Raw genomic sequence first — 16,854 nt, 5'->3', positions numbered from 1 at the left:
CCCACATGTAGAGGCCTTTCCTGTTCATTACATCTTTAACTCCATTTTTCCAACACATTCAATGTCTTCCTCTCCTCTCCTTCTTCCTCCTAACTCATCTGGCTTATACATTCATTATCCAACCTTCAATTCTCTCTTCTTTTTATACGCCCAAACCATCTCTAAACTTGCTAAGCCGTACTTTCACCTAATCAACTTTTTTGGGGGGGTCTTCTACCTGTCTCCACATTTCTGCTCTTTCATTTCTTCTTATGCAACACATACATACTGCGCAAATAATTCATCTTAACAATTAACAACTTCACCTTACCAATTTTCACGCCTATTTTTCATCTAGCTACGTTTCACTTCCTTTCCCCTACTCGCCATATTAACATTAATTTCTGCAATTTCCTGGCTTCCATTTACCTCTCACATCCTTACGCTTGTTCACAGTTAGTATCAACTTCGTCCTCTGAGAACAGAAATACTTTCAATTTTTTTTTTTTTTATTAACACCCACAGTTTCTCTTTATCACCGATGATTATTAATTTTCCGGGAAGCATTAACCATTCCGCAAGCTTGCCCCGATTATTAAAATGAGGGTGGGAGGACTTTTCAATGTTAAGAAAGCCCTCCCTTAGAATTAGAGGCAACTGAAATTTGCTTGATATTATAGAGAAACAAGTAAAAAAAAAATGCGCAGAAGTTTTTTTCTGTGCAATCGAGTTTTCTGTGCATCGTATAATCAAGGCCCTCAAAAATAGATCTACCTTTCGGTGGTCTCGGTATAATGATGTATGAGCCGCGGCTTATTAAAACTCCAAGCACGGCACTGTAGTTGCCTGACCTATACCGTTGGCAGACTCACGATTATGGCTAACTTTAACCTTAAATTAAGTAAAACTACTGAGGCTGGAGGGCTTCAATTTGGTATGTTTGATGGTTGGAGGGTAGATGATGTACATATCAATTTGCAGCCATCTAGCCTCAGTAGTTTTTTAAGATCTGAGGGCGGACAGAAAAAGTGCGAACAGGAAAGAGTGCGGACGGACAGGCAAAGCCAGAGCAATAAGTTTCTTTTCAGAAAACTAGAAACGAAACATTCCTGTTGCTGGAAGTGAATAGGTTGCTCCCTTCGTAGTTGACTTTCGCCTATGTTTCATGTTCTCCGCTCAAAGAGTAACCGAGCAAGGTTCAGAACCACATATCTGGAAACGTTTGCATATTTTTTTTTTCTTTAATATTCCATAATACGACAAACTTGCATTCAATTAGTGAAGTTTAGAGGGACACAAACATTAATTGGTTTGCATGTATGTAAGTATGTATGTAGCCTATGTATTAAGATCTTCAAATCTTCATGAATCTGCCCTTTTATAACCATCATTTTTAAAACACATTTCGATAATTTTATATAATTCTAATCGTCTGAATACCTCTGTTCTCGAAAATTGTAACTTCCTTTTACATGCAGTGTTTTTGCATTTTTCACTCAGATTCTTTAGCGAAAGCTGGCGCATGAAGCAAAATTTATACTCGACTCTAATAATTTTGCGATATTATTATTATTATTATTATTATTATTATTATTATTATTATTATTATTATTACCTACAAGTAAGCTTCGTTGTACACTGCAAAGAGTAAAGAGTGTATAGGAAGGAACAAATGACAGACCCAGGAATATCGTTGATGTATTTTTATTGTCATGGCACTGAACGCGTTGACAAATATGTTCTCTGTTTATGTTTTGAAGAACTGATGTGCGTCATACATCATTTGCCCTACTCTACGGAACACGAAATTGAATAACTGTTAAGTGCAAGTCTTGTCTATAGACTACAGTTGGATCATTTAACGTTGACTTCTGGTCTTTCAGCTTTTCTTGCCCGGAATATAAAATAAACCCCTGATTGCGATCGCGTGTGTTAGAAGTAACAATAGGAAGCATTCCAAATACACTTAATTCCACATAATCACAGAAGGTTACAATAGTAGCTGCAGTGCAAAAAAAAAAAAAAAAAAAAAAAAAAGTTAATTGCAGAATAGTTACGCACGTTATTTCCTAGAAAAAACAAGCTGACAGTCCTTTATCCCAACCTAACCTTCCCTAACCGAATCTATCGTAAAGGGACAGATCCAAACCTGGGGAGGCTTTTGGACATCAAAACCCTGAATCCCGCTAACCTAATTGACCTAATTTAGGACGTTTCTCCGGTATGACGCGCACAGTCTTCGCCCTCAGGAAAATAGCCCTTTGTTTGTCACGATAAGAGGAACTGGATATGCCAGACTTTCTTTCATTGTTGCACTTGAGGGAAGACTAGCGACATAGAGGGGATGGAGTTAAATGTGGGCTAAATACTGGTGATATTCACATCGTTCAGACACTAGCCTCTGCTCGGATCACTTGTCCATTACTAAGAAAATGATTCTTTGTGAATTTTGTAATGCCTTTTCTACTTATCATAGGGATTTTTTTGATATGGCATGAAATACTTAGATGATTATATATATATATATCTTTTAATTTTACTGTGCTTGTCAATATGAGAGATGTCTAACTTTCATGTTGTAAATTAAGATAATAGCATGCATGCCAGCGAATTAGAGGTGTCAAGGGCATTTTGTGTCGTAAAATATCATATCTTGCAGTCGGTAAAAATGGGAAGGTTACAAGACCCTCTTCCGTCAATCATCAGATGTTCTGTTGTCGATAATTGAGTGACTCAAGGAGCACGCCATTACTTCTTCGATTTATTCCATCAACTTCAATGTACTACGTTGGCCTGTATCGTAGGAAAGGTCCAGAGTTTCTGGTTTCTGTATTCTCTCATGATTCAGAATGAGTACTCTGTACGGGCTAGGTACAAACTATATTATACTTTGTTCAACTTACGAACCATACCAACCTTGCGCGGTTTTCTATGAACAATAAAGTATCCTTTAGTTATTTCGTCTTCTGGTGAAACATCGCTTTCGAAATTGTGAATTATAAGAAATGTTTATGTTGCAAAGGACATGACTCCAAGATAAAAACTACTGATGATTATCGTTGTCTTTCGAAATCTAAATTGAAATTTGACTCGAGGTTTTATCTTAATTTTAAAGATATGAAAAGGAAAGGAGACGATTTGAAGACAGAACCATGGCACCAAAAATAACCGAAAATTGATAGTATGAATTACTATTACGTCAAATTGTGACATGCTAGAGAACAAATCAAGAGTAATCTTCAAACTGTGAGAGATTAAATCAACATGCGTACATGGAGGTACGTTTACACACACATACGTAGAGCCTTAAGGGCGTTGCAAGTTTATTTTTTCTTTTTTGCGGGTGCGGGTAGATGGAAGGGAGGTGGTTGTGGGAGCCAAATAGCTAGGACTGTTGTGTACAAGGCCCCTATTGCAAGGGTATCAAGGGGTGCTGAATAAATTTTGATGCCAGAAATCCCTTGGCAGGGAAGCCGTCCTCTGAGGGCTGATTTTCCCGGAGGCCTGTCAGGCTGGGAAGCACCCGCAGAGAGCAGTCCGTGGGGAAGGTCGTTATGCCAGCACGGGCTCTTGCTCACAGGGCAGCCCGTAGGTCATATGAATATTTGCAGGTGGAGAGGTGGTTTTAATAAGAATATGTGGTGAGCCTTTATTATGATATCACTGGAATATGCAGGTAAGATGATATGGTTGTTGTTTGAGATTAAGCTGACCTTATGCCAGCACGGGCTCTTACACAGAGCAGCCCGTAGAAAGATGATATGGGAAAGTCTTTACTGTACATAGCAGTGTGCGGACGGAAACGGAGTGCCCAATCCCCGAGTCTTGTGACCCGCCCACAGACAGAGGAGAATTTGTGTTTCTTAGCAGTTTATAAAATAACAATAGCAAAAGACATAATGGACATACATTGATGAATTATATATCGGCGAAAAGGCCAGGAAATTCCACATACGGATATATACTACATGTGATTCTTGCTGCTTTGCTAGATGAGATACACGATCGTCATTAATTTATATATATATATATATATATATATATATATATATATATATATAGATATATATATATAATATATATATATATATATATAATATATATATATATATATATATAGTAAATATATATTTATATGGTATATATAAGGTGTATATATATACATATATATATATAATATATATATATATATATATATATATATTAGGTTTATGCTTATGCATAGCATGTTCATGCTTGGTAAACCATAGCATTTATCGACATTCATAAGTTTACAAGGCGTAAAAATAACGGTGGTGTAAAAATAGTTAACGGTCTCAACAGAGTTTCGGATTAGCGATAGAAAAGGGAAAGAAGAAGAAGCGCATCCGAATGAAGAGAGGCAATTTTGATTTGTTTTGGGAGATTGCAGTTCTTATTATTGATTACCGTCTTACTCAACGTAGATGTACATCTACCGAAATGATAGTGTTCTCTTTAGTGTGCTTCCGTTTTATTTTGTTCTAATAATAAGGTAAGTTACGCAAAATCTCTTTCAAGAATTAACGATCGGTATAGTAGTAGCTAGGTTAGGTACTAGGGTAGCTACTACCTACTAGCTACCTACTAGGTAAGACCTGTACCGTCCGGTAGCTTAGGGAACTACCTACTAGGCTAGCTACTACCTACTGGTCTGGTTGTTTGTTTTACTGACATCACTTGCTGAAGGTTTGGTTTAAAGGTAAACTGTAACCTAGCTAGTATCCAAATTTGGCTTCCCATTAAAACCCGATTTCTTACGAAAGGTAGAGTATTGTGTTGGCTATGTGTAGGTCTAGCCTAACTAGGCTACCTACCTAAGGCTTAGGTAGGGTAAGCTAGTACCTACCTAATTTAGTAGTACCTATTAATGCCCAACCACCACCATATCCTAGCCTCAGGTTTAGGTTATAGGTTAGAGCATACCTAGATACTTAGGCTAGGGTTAGGTACTAGGTACCTAGCCTAGCCTATGTCATTTGATTGTGTACAATAAGTAGGTACCTAGGTAGGTATCTCATGGGGGGTGCAAATCTCCCCAGTCCAGGTCTGCTCAAGGGATGAGTAGGTTAAGCTGTAGCCCTGTTGAAATTCCCGGGGAGTTTACAGAACGATAGGACAAACTCCGAACGGAACCTACCCAAGTCCATTGTCTCCAATGTTTAGTGTTACTTGGGGGGATTACCCTCGGCCAGGTCAGGGCAAGGAGCTCTGATTGAGGTTAGGTACGTAAGTCCTGGTTATGTCAGGACCTCATTCTCAGAAAGGTTAGGTTTGTTTACGTCTGCGGAACTTGTCCCGTTGTTCTACACTCACCCCTAATTTCTCTGATCTAGGTAGGTACTTTTAAGCTGGGTATGACGTAGGTAACTCAAAAATTTAAGTTACTAGGTAGGCTATGCTTCCAGACCAAGGGTATGAGGCTATAGTGTATCAATTAAATCACCAATAAGTATACCTAGTATGGTATTTATTTATGAAGAGGCTATTGTTACACACTAATTACAGTAGGCTAACAATTTTCTCCTAGAATTCCAGAGATAAGGTAAATGACAAAATGGTGACATAGCGGCCACCTCTCTTGGAACACTGCCACTTCCTGATAAAGCGCTTGAATTAGTATGCCATTATTTCATAATTTTGGAGAAAACACTTACTTTGAGAGGAATGTAGAGGTCTTGATGTGCTGCCAGGATGGCCCACAACTCTTGACTGATGCTTATGGTAGCGAGTTCAAGTACTTTTTCGGGAAGGTGGCTGCATTCCAGGATTGGTGGCTGCTCGGTCATTTACCCTAGTTTATTTAAGATTTACAATCGTTATACTCTCTATTCAAGTTTTTTTGGTAGCATAGTGGTTTATTTGATTCTTATGAATTTGATATTAATTTTTATAGGTAGTACTTGATTAACTCACTAGGCTACTGTCCCCTTTTAACTAATATTGATTGGGAGCCCCAGAGTAGCAGTAACATTCTGAGTGGTGGATACATCGATTTGAAGGAAGTGGGCAGGAAAGTTTCCATTACTTCTATAGCCCATAAATTCACAAATGACAACTTTATGAATGGCTAAAATCATGGAGCAGGGCTATGCATGCAGTTCATGAGCTAGTTGTGATCTTGACTTCAAGGAAGCAAGCACTGCCTTATGGTGTCTTGTTATATGCGTATATGCTTATTGATATACCTAGGGGTTGCTGTTGGTTTTAGTTCTTATCTTATATGATACTATGTGAGTTATAATTGTAATTTTGCAAAGAAATAGTAGAAAAGATATGTATAATCCAAAAAAGTTACTTTATCTTTGATCTCAGTAAATTTACGTAAATATTTTACAACAAATATACTCAGAATTTGTTACTGGTTTTAGTTCTTATGTGTTTTGATATTGTATGAGCTGTAAGTATACTTTCACAAAATAAAATAAATTTATTTATTAAAAAAAAACTATAGCCTAACCTAGTAAAATTTACAATTGTCTCGTAAAAGAGATCCCTCAAGGGGTTATAAAAGGGATTTTGACAAAGGAAAAATCTATTTCTGGGGGAAGACCTGTGTCGCCCAGTGAAATGTTCCTTATAGCACTCATTTTTAGGTATAAATAAATGCTAAATACACCAGAGAAAAAAGCCATATGGAATGCCAGAGTTACTACTTCCGGTTCACTCACCCTCATAGGGTGTTGGTATAGCACAGGAGCAAGTGGAAACCACTATCACAGATGCTTTGCCAATTAGATCTCTCCTCTCTCAAAATCCCCCTCTAGAGAGGTGCCGTTACAACGTCTACCTTCCGCTCGCTACTACTACCTCTGCCAGAAACCCTCATGCCTCCTGAAATACGCACTCAAGCTTGGGCCAGCTAAAGGGTGGGGAAAGGTAAAGAGAGGGATGGGTTCACTGGGCGACACAAGTCTTCCCCCAGAAATAGATTTTTCCTTTGTCAAAATCCTGTTTCTGGGCTCGACCTGTGTCGTCCAGTGAAATAGTAACAGAGAATTGGCCATACAAGCTTGGAAATAAAATGTAAACAAACACTTATATGAAAGGAAAAATAAAAATTCCTTAAAATTATTGTTTTAATAACCAAGGTAAGGATAACAAATTACAAATGGTAAATAGCACCTAATATGACCAAATCCATACTATCACCAGGAAAATGCAACAGGTAATGAACATAAAAACAAACATATTAACCCTTAAACGCTGACTGGACGTATTTTACGTCGAGATAAATTGTCTCTCGGGTGCCGACTGGACGTATTTTACGTCGACATGCAAAAGTTTTTTTTAAAATTCACGGAAAAATATTTATAGGCCTACCAGCCTAAAACTTTTGAATCACGCGCCTTGGGGGATGCTGGGAGTTCACGGATCAAGGCCTTGTTTTGTTTTGAAGCGTGACCCAAGTGCGCATGCATGAAATGCCTTCTTCTCGCTCCAGCCAGCATCAGTAGCACATCATCCGAGAGCGATCTTTCGTCAGAAGCGTGTTTTTCTGGACTTGTGCGAGACTTAGAGCATTTGTGTTGCTACAGGACATTCCTAGATATGTCTCAATGACGTGTGGACCGCGAAAGGCGCGTTTTACCCGTCGGAAGGGATCGTGTAAGGCGAGTTTTGGACCTGGATGCTGGCGATGCTGGGGCGGAAGGGGCCCCAATGACCCAGCATGACCCCGCCGCCTCAAGCCGTTCTGTGCGGCCATGTGTGGCTGAAAGTGTTGTAGGAACACAGCGTATGCCTTTGGTTACCCCTAGGAAGCATGTGGGCGTCCTTAGGGGCACTCGTAAGCATTTGGGAGGCCTCCAACCAAGGGACATAGATGAATATCTATCGGAGCTTGATCGGGAAGATGTCACAAGTCCTCATTTTGATGGCGGATGGTCATCGAGTGATGAGGACATCAGTCCCGATGAAAGTGAGGATGAATATATCTCCCAATGGTCCGTTCGAGGATCACATCCCGAAAGTGAGCTCGAATTCAGTGGGTTCAGTGCTTACGAGGGGGAATCTGAGGAGGGGGAGGGTGGGGATACGGGGTCAAGTTTTATCGCAGAGGACTATACAGAAAGTGAAGGCCTAAGTGAGGGTGATGGGCCAACGGGGGTGGGTAGAGTGCAATATCGTGCCCGCACGCGCACGGGCACGTAGAAGGTCGGCTCGTCGCGCCAGCCAAGGTGAAGGTCAGTCGTCGGAGAGTGACAAGGGGTGGACGGAGGACCCCACCCCTCCTAATTTGCACCCCTTCACGGCAACCCCTGGGATCACCGTACCAGTACCCCTGACTGTTTTGGGGTTCATCCAGCTTTTCCTGACGCTGGAATTGCTGGAATACCTGGTACACGAGACGGTGGACTACGCTCGGTACTGCCGGTATGAGCTGAGGACGACCTTGTCGTATTACTGGCGGGGTTGCAACCTCATTGACATGTCGCATTTTTTGGGGCTCCACATTTATTTTGGTATGACACCTGCTGTCGACTTCAGGCAATATTGGAGGAGAAATTATTTTTTATGTATGCTGAATGTGCCTGGCGTTATGTCCCGTGATAATTTCCTGGCGTTGGACAGGTACTTCAACGCCTTCAACCGAAGGGCCATACCCCGGAATAACAGTGATCGCCTCATTTTAGTTGGTGCCACAGTGTTGGATTATATTCCGTGAGCGGTGTAGTAATCTCGTGATTCCTGGAAAGAACCTGTCTTTGGATGAGGGGATGATGCCTTACAAAGGACGTCTTAGTATAAAGTGTATAAACCCCCAAGGAAGCCAAAGAAATATGGTGTGAAATTCTTTTCTAATTACCGAGGCCAACACTGGATACGTTGTGGACTTTTCAGTGTATTCCGGGGTCTTCTCCACACTGCGTGACACTGTATTCAATCTTGTGGGACGTTTCCGTAACCAGGGATATCACCTGTTTATGGATAATTATTATAAACTCGGTATCCTGGCCCAGGAACTGTATGAAGCAGGTGTTCATGTCAGTGGTACCCTTCGGTTGGTGCGTGGGGCCCCGAATGTCCTCAAAGAGGTTCGCTAGTCATCCGCAACACCTGGCAAGAGGAGAGACAAAGTGGCGGCAAAAGGGCGCTGTCTTCGTCATCTGTTGGAAGGGTGTCCGACTCGTCCCCATGATTACGACGAGTCATGAACCCATCCAAGAAGAGATCGTACAGCGGAAGAAGACACGTCGACAGGGCCGAGTTGTGTTTGAGGAGTTTCGTACCGAGCGGCCTACCGTCATTGGGCACTACAACAGGCACATGGGAGGAGTTGATCTCTTTGATCAGCTCATCCAGTACTATCCCTTTGCCAGGAGAACCATAAGGTGGACACAGAAGCTCCTCAAATACATCCTTCAGTTGGCCCTCCAAAATGCCTACATACTGTACTGTGGGTACCGCGGTGACAATCTTCCGAGGTTGACCCACATACAGTTCCTAGAGGTAGCTGGGAATGCCCTCATCAACTTCGATCCCGATGAGTGGCCTTCCATAACTGACCCCCTGCCCCGAGCTGCAGATCTGCCCCTAGAGGAAAGGGCAGATAGGAGGGCCAACTTCGCTCGACCTGCCGCCGCCCCTGCTGACGCCGCCCCTCTTGCTGCCGGCCCCGCCATCACCGCTTCTCGTCGGGTAGTGGACCCTGCGTGTCGGCTGCAGCCAGGGGATCACATACTGGAGGCCTTACAAGGGCGAAGGCAGAAACGGTGCCGGGTGTGCCATATGAATGGCAGAAGGAGAGACACCCGGTTCTTCTGTCCGTTCTCTGCAAAGTTGCGGCTTTTGCAGGATAGGGGAGTGTGACCGAAAGTACCACACTAAGGTCATGTATTGGAGCGCGCCCCCTAAAACCGACAGCGGAGGGCGCACGGGGCCGCCGGGTCCATCAGCAGTAAGGGCGCGCGTCTCCCTCCTCCACCTGTACCTCGTCATGTCGAGTGGAAAAAAATGCAAGACTCTTCAATGGAGGAGGGAGAAAACAAGAATAGAACGAAGAGTCAGGATTACGAGTGAGTATTCTGCATTTATTTTATATTTATTTTTATATTTATTACAATTTTTTATATATCCGAATCTGTGCAGGATAAAATTAATAATAGACATTTCATTGTATGCGAAAGAGAAGTGTCACCTGCATTCCTTTTATTTATGTATTGGTACCAGAATCGAAGAATGTAATATATATATTTTTACGTATAAAAAAAAATTATATAAAAAAAAAAATTATAGAGTAATTATAATATATATATATATATTATAAATATTAATTAATTATAATATATATTAATTTTTTTTTTTTTTTATTCAATCCGCGCACAGATTCTCGGCAGCGAATCTCCGATGCGTAGGTCACATTCTCCTAATATTTGTGCCTTTTCATATTTACGCCTTATTTTATAGTTTTATATATGGAAATGTGCGCAAAAACATGCACAATATAACAAAAAATATTGGAAGGTTGTAGCATTTTTCATTTTTGAAATATTTGCATATAAAGTACGATAAGTACGAAAAAAACTACGATCAGTCAACTTTGACTCAACCGAAAAGGTCAAAAAACGCATTTGTAACATAAAAATCTTACAGTCTAGTAGTATTCAATCATTTATCTTCATTTTAAAACAAATTGCAAGTCTCTAGAACAATATCTCGATTTATGGTGAATTTTTGAAAAAAAATTTTTTTCCCTCCGCGCGACGATTCTCGGCCGAAAATCTCCGAAACGCGTAGGTCACATTCTCCTAATATTTGTGCCTTTTCATATTACGCTTTTGTTAGAGGTTTATATATGGAAATGAGCGCAAAAACATGCACAATATAACAAAAAATATTGGAAGGTTGTAGCATTTCTCATTTTTGAAATATTTGCATATAAAGTACGATAAATAGGAAAAACTACGATCGGTCAACTTTGACTCAACCGAAAAGGTCAAAAAACGCATTTGTAACATAAAAATCTTTCAGTCTAGTAATATTCAATCATTTATCTTCACTTTAAAACATATTGCAAGTCTCTAGAACAATATCCCGATTTATGGTGAATATTTGAAAAAAATATTTTTATTCCGTCCGCGTGCTGATTCTTGGCCGAAAATCTCCGAAACGTGTAGGTCACATTCTCCTAATATTTGTGCCTTTTCATATTACGCTTTTTTTAGAGGTTTATATATGGAAATGTGCGCAAAAACATGCACAATATAACAAAAAATATTGGAAGGTTGTAGCATTTCTCATTTTTGAAATATTTGCATATAAAGTACGATAAATAGGAAAAAACTACGATCGGTCAACTTTGACTCAACCGAAAAGGTCAAAAAACGCATTTGTAACATAAAAATCTTACAGTCTAGTAATGTTCAATCATTTATCTTCACTTTGAAACATATTGCAAGTCTCTAGAACAATATCCCGATTTATGGTGAATATTTGAAAAAAATATTTTTATTCCGTCCGCGCGCCGTCTCGGCAGCGAATCTCCGAAACGCGTAGGTCACATTCTCCTAATATTTGTGCCTTTTCATATTATGCTTTTTTTTAGAGTTTTATATATGAAAATGTGCGGAAAAACATGCACAATATAAAAAAAAATTATTGGAAGGTTGTAGCATTTCTCATTTTTTTTATATTTGCATATAAAAAAAATTTTAAACAAAAATTCGACATTCGGTCAACTTTAACTCGTTCGAAATGGTCGAAAACTGCATTTGTATGCTAAAACTCTTACAGTATTGTAATATTCCATCATTTTCCTTCATTTGAAACAAATTGCAAGTCTCTATAATAATATTTCGATTTATGGTGAATTTTTTAAAAAAATATTGTTTTACGTCCGCGCGCTACGAATTCATGCATCATTTTGTGATAATATTTTCTCTGTGTTGCTTTTATCGTTTTACAATATGTTATATACCAAAATGATTGCAATTTAGTGCAATTTACAACGAAAAAAAAAGTAACTTGTTACCTCTAACCGTTTGGCGCACAGCACGATTTGAATACAATTATATATGAAATTTCGTTTTTGCGCTATCATATATCGCATTATTTATATATGATAATGATAATTTTTTTCATTTCTGATGGTTGCATACTAAACTTCAAGCAATGACAAAAAAAAGGAGCCAAAAATGAACTCTTAATCTTGAAAACTAAGCGCGCTGTGATTTTTTGAAAAAAATATTTTTTCCGCTTCAGCGCTCACTCCGAAACACCTCCGGCACACAGGAGTCATTTTTTTATTTACCGCTCCGGCGTTTAAGGGTTAATGAACTATGTACATGTACAGGAATGGGTTGATGAGCAATCCAGTCCGGAACAAAAGGCAGAAAGGCAGGGATTACAAGCGAGGCAGGTAGGTGAGAGTGAGTACCAAAAGATAATTAATAGCAAAAAGGGATTTTGACGTAAGGAAAAATCTATTTCTGGGCGATTGGCTCGTGTCGCCAGCGAAATATCCTTTAATCTATTATTTCTAGGGTAAATGTACTAACACATACCAGAGAATAAATAAATAAAGAAAAAGGTCAGTACAACTGACTCGCTCACCCTCCAAGAGGGTGTCGGTATGAACACTATGGCGAGTGAGACCACTACCACGAGCCGAATGCCAATAGAAATCTCCCACTACAAAATCCCCACAAGAGGAGAGCCGACCCACAGAGTGGGCAGCAACTACTACTACTCCATCCCATGCTGCCGACTGCTGCGCCTCTGGTGGCCATCCTGAAGTTAGCAGACAATCTTGAGCGATGGGATGGGTAGGGTGGGATTTCGCTGGCGACACGAGCCAATCGCCCAGAAATAGATTTTTCCTTACGTCAAAATCCCTTTTCTGGGCTCAGCTCGTGTCGCTGCGCGAAATCGTACCAGAGAAATAGCACAAGATTGTAAACAAAATTCAACAAAACAAAAAAGAGGTCTCAAATAAAAGATAAAATAAAATAAAAGAATATAATTGCTAATAAAGATACATATACACAATGATACAAAAATAGAAATATTGCTTAAATTAAACTTAATGCTAATAATATTTCTTAACTTAAGGTAATTTACATATATACAGGGCTAAGATGGCATATATGTTCAGAAATAGTATCTGTGTATTGATATGTATCAAGAACTCTAAAGCAATTAAGACAATAAGTTAAACAGAACAAACTTCAATAATAATAATATATAAAGGAATGTATATAACTTAATATACAAAACCCGTAACCATTACAGATAAGATGTATCCCCTAGCATAAAAATAAGGGGATCACATCCAAGAGATCAATATATACAATCGATTGTGAGTGTCCCTAGCAAAAAAATAAGGGACACCCACCATATCATCATAAAAGCAGCTAAGACACAAGGTAACCGTAGATGAACAAGGCAGGAATAGACGAACTGTTGGGTGAGACAGGTAGAAAGGAGGACTGGATCTTCTACTAAAGATTAGGCAGAGTCGGGGGAAACTATGTTACCCGCCGCCACTGCTGAAAATTTCAGAGCTTCCAAGGACTTTAAGTAATGGACGTTTAAATACTGTCGGCGATTTCCATCCAGTATATTTTTTCAACTCATCGAAGTTCATATGTTGGAAATAGTTAATTGAGGTGGCTACTGCCCTGACATCATGTGCTTTTGGAAAAGAGTCAAGATTGGCTTGTTTAATAAAGTACAGGATTTGCTGCCTGATGCCTTTAATAGATAAAGTACCACCTTTTTCTCTCTTAAAGAGAGGACCCGATGAGGATGAGGAGGTCCTAGACAGAAAGGCTCGTAAGGTTGATACTGGGCAAAGAGATATATCTTGTGGAAGGGGTAGTACCTTCCATGGTTCCACCTCATCAAAGGATCTTCATTCTTAGCTATAAACTACGTTCCGGAGAAAGTAGTACTTCCCCTGTGGGAAGGAACTGAATATGATCTGGATCTCTGGATAATGCCGACAGTTCTGAAATTCTAGCTCCTGATGCCAAGCTTAATAAAAATAGAGTTTTTCTTAAGAGCATTATAAAAGAACATGTGTCATTATCAGTTTCTGAAGCCAGCTTTAGAACATCATTTAAGAACCATGACACTGACGTAGGCCTTACAGAAGGTCTAAGGTCTAGCACACGCCTTGGGAATAGACGAGAAGTAGGAGTCTGTCAAGTCTATGTTGAAACCAAATTGAAAAATCTTTTTCAAGGCTGACTTGTTTGTCGTAATGGTGCTAGCTGCTAAGCCTTTTTCAAATAAAGACCTGAAAAAGGATATAGCTGAATTGATTGTCATGATTCTAATATCTGATTCTCTCAGGAAGGTTGCTAACTTTTTGACAGCAGCATCATACTGTCTTAAAGTTGAATCCCTTTTATCGGATTCCAAGAAGAGAATATTTTGAGGGTCAATATTCGCATCCCTTTTTGCAGCAAACTTCATGAAATCCATAAAGTTAGGGTTTTGAGAAGTCCTGAGGAAGCGAACACAGTCTTCGTTTGTACTGACTGGGAGAGCTTGGGACTGGGAATCCGAAGAGGGCGAAGACCCAGTTCCAGAATTAGAGGGTACCAATTGCTCTTCGGCCAGTCTGGGGCTACTAGAGCCACTTGACCCTTGAATGTCCTGAGTTTGTTCAATACCTTCATGAGAAGATTCACTGGAGGAAAGACATAAATCTTCTCCCAGTTGTTCCAGTCTAGGGCCAGGGCGTCCGTGGCATAGGCCAGAGGGTCCAGGTTGGGGGCCACATAACATGGGAGTTTGTGGGTTCGCTTGGGATGCGAAGAGATCCACTTGTAGGCCTGGAACTCTCTGAAGAATCCATTGGAACGAACTGTTGTCCAGTGACCATTCCGACTCTAGAGGTACTGATCGGGATAGAGCATCTGCTATGACGTTTACTCAACTCCAGCTATATGGGTGGAGGAGAGGTGCCAACTGAACTTGTCCGCCAGGGAGAAGATGGCTACCATGACATGATTTAGATGGCGCGATTTGGAGCCTCCCCTGTTTATACAATGTACCACCACTGCGCTGTCCAAGACTAGCTTTATGTGGGAGTACTTTGGCGGACGTAACCTTTTTAGAGTCAAGAACACTGCCATTGCTTCCAGTACATTTATATGAAACTGACGGAACTGAGTGACCAAGTTCCCTGAACTTTTTTTGAACTGGGAATATCCTCCCCATCCGCTTAATGAAGCGTCTGTGTGGATGGTAATCCCCGGAGGAGGAAACTGAAGGGGTACTGAAATCGATAAGTTCTTGACTTTTCTTTTGCCCACGGGCGAAGTCGATTCCGTAGAATCTGAGGGACTGAGGATAACTTGTCCCTGGACCTGACATTTGCTCGTGAGCGCCAGATTCTGGTTAGGTCTTTCAGTTTGGCTTTCATCAAGATGTTTGTCACTGATGCAAACTGGAGTGAGCCCAGGATCCTTTCCTGAGTTCTTCTCGACGCCAGTTTGTGACTCAGAAATTGCTTGACTGACTTCGCTATTTCTTTCCTCTTGGTTGATGGAATCGACAGAGTATGGGAGGATAGATTCCATTGAATGCCCAGCCACTGAAAGTTTGACTCTGGAGTGAGTCTTGACTTGGTCCTGTTTATCTTGAAACCTAGATATTCCAGGAACTGAATCACTTTCAGTGTTGCTTTGTGGCATTCCTCGACTGTTGGAGCGCCCAGATTAACCAATCGTAGAGGTACGCTACTACCATAACCCCTTGCGACCTTAGTTGTTGAACCACCACTTCCGCCAACTTCGTGAACACCCTGGGTGCTACGTTGAGCCCGAAAGGAACTACCTTGAAGGAGAACGTCTGGTCTCCTATCTTGAAGCCCAGATACGGACGGAAGTGTCTTGCAATAGGGATATGATAGTAAGCGTCTGTAAGATCGATAGAGGTGGTGATGCCCCACGGGGAAGTAAGGTCCGTACCTGCGAGATCGTGAGCATCTTGAACTTGTCGCAGCGAATGGCTAAGTTTAAGCGGGACAAGTCTAGATTACCCTCCTTTTTTTGTGAGCCTTTCTTTGGCACGCTGAATAAGCGTCCTTGAAATTTTAACCTGTTGACTCTCGCTATAGCTCCTTTCTGAAGGAGGTCCTCCGCATACTCCGTCAATTCTTTGGATGGAAGTTGGCGGAAAGGTCTGGATGGGGGTGGGTTCGCTATCCAGCTCCAACCCAGGCCTTTTGACACAATGCTCTGCGCCCACTTGCTGAAGTTCCACCGGTGGCGGAAGTGAAACAGCCTCCCTCCTACCTGAAAATCCTCATTGGTTTTGGTAGCTCCTCGGCCTCCCTGAAATGTTTTCCTCTATTAAAGGACCCTCCCGATCCTCTCCCACGAAAGGATCGCTTACCTCTGCCTCCCCTACCCGAGCGGTCATACTTCTTCTGGGAAGCCTGACCCTCGAAGACTTGATTGTAGGCTGGAGAGAGAGCGTAAGAGGTGGAGGGTTGAGGCTGGGGGGAAATAACATAGATAGGCTGCGACTGAGCCTTGGAGGTAGAAGGTTGGGCTGCTTGCACCAACGGGACAGCTGGAACCTGCTGAGTAAAGCGTGGCTGTTTCTTCTGGTAGGGCTGGAAACGTCTGGGTTTCCTTTGAGCCTTACCCCTGACCACTTGATCTTGGCGTCTCTTGGCCGTAAGACCCCAACGATCTTTAAGGCTTTGGTTTAATCTCGTAGCCTCTGCCTGGACCTCCTTCACCATCGCCTCTGGGAAGAGGTCTGCTCCCCAGATGCTCGATGTAAGCAATTTATTCGGCTCGTGCTGAATTGTTGCTTCTTGGAGGACATGTTTCCTACAATTCGTCCTAGCTGTGGCGAACTCAAACATATCCGACTGCACCGTTTGAGTCAGAG

General features: G+C 41.1%; 1 protein-coding gene across 1 annotated transcript in view; it reads left to right on the top strand.

The window, feature by feature from the left end:
- Positions 1–4,306: 4,306 nt before the first annotated feature.
- LOC135219445 (spindle assembly abnormal protein 6 homolog) overlaps positions 4,307–16,854 on the top strand; it is a gene marked incomplete in the record, with an annotated part of 207,012 nt that continues 194,464 nt past the window's right edge. The window contains 1 exon segment of the mRNA XM_064256236.1: positions 4,307–4,492.

This window comes from Macrobrachium nipponense, chromosome 1, assembly GCF_015104395.2.
Source record: "Macrobrachium nipponense isolate FS-2020 chromosome 1, ASM1510439v2, whole genome shotgun sequence".
Lineage (NCBI taxonomy): Eukaryota > Metazoa > Arthropoda > Malacostraca > Decapoda > Palaemonidae > Macrobrachium > Macrobrachium nipponense.
Note: the sequence above shows the minus strand (reverse complement) of the source record. Positions and strands in the feature narration are given on the sequence as shown.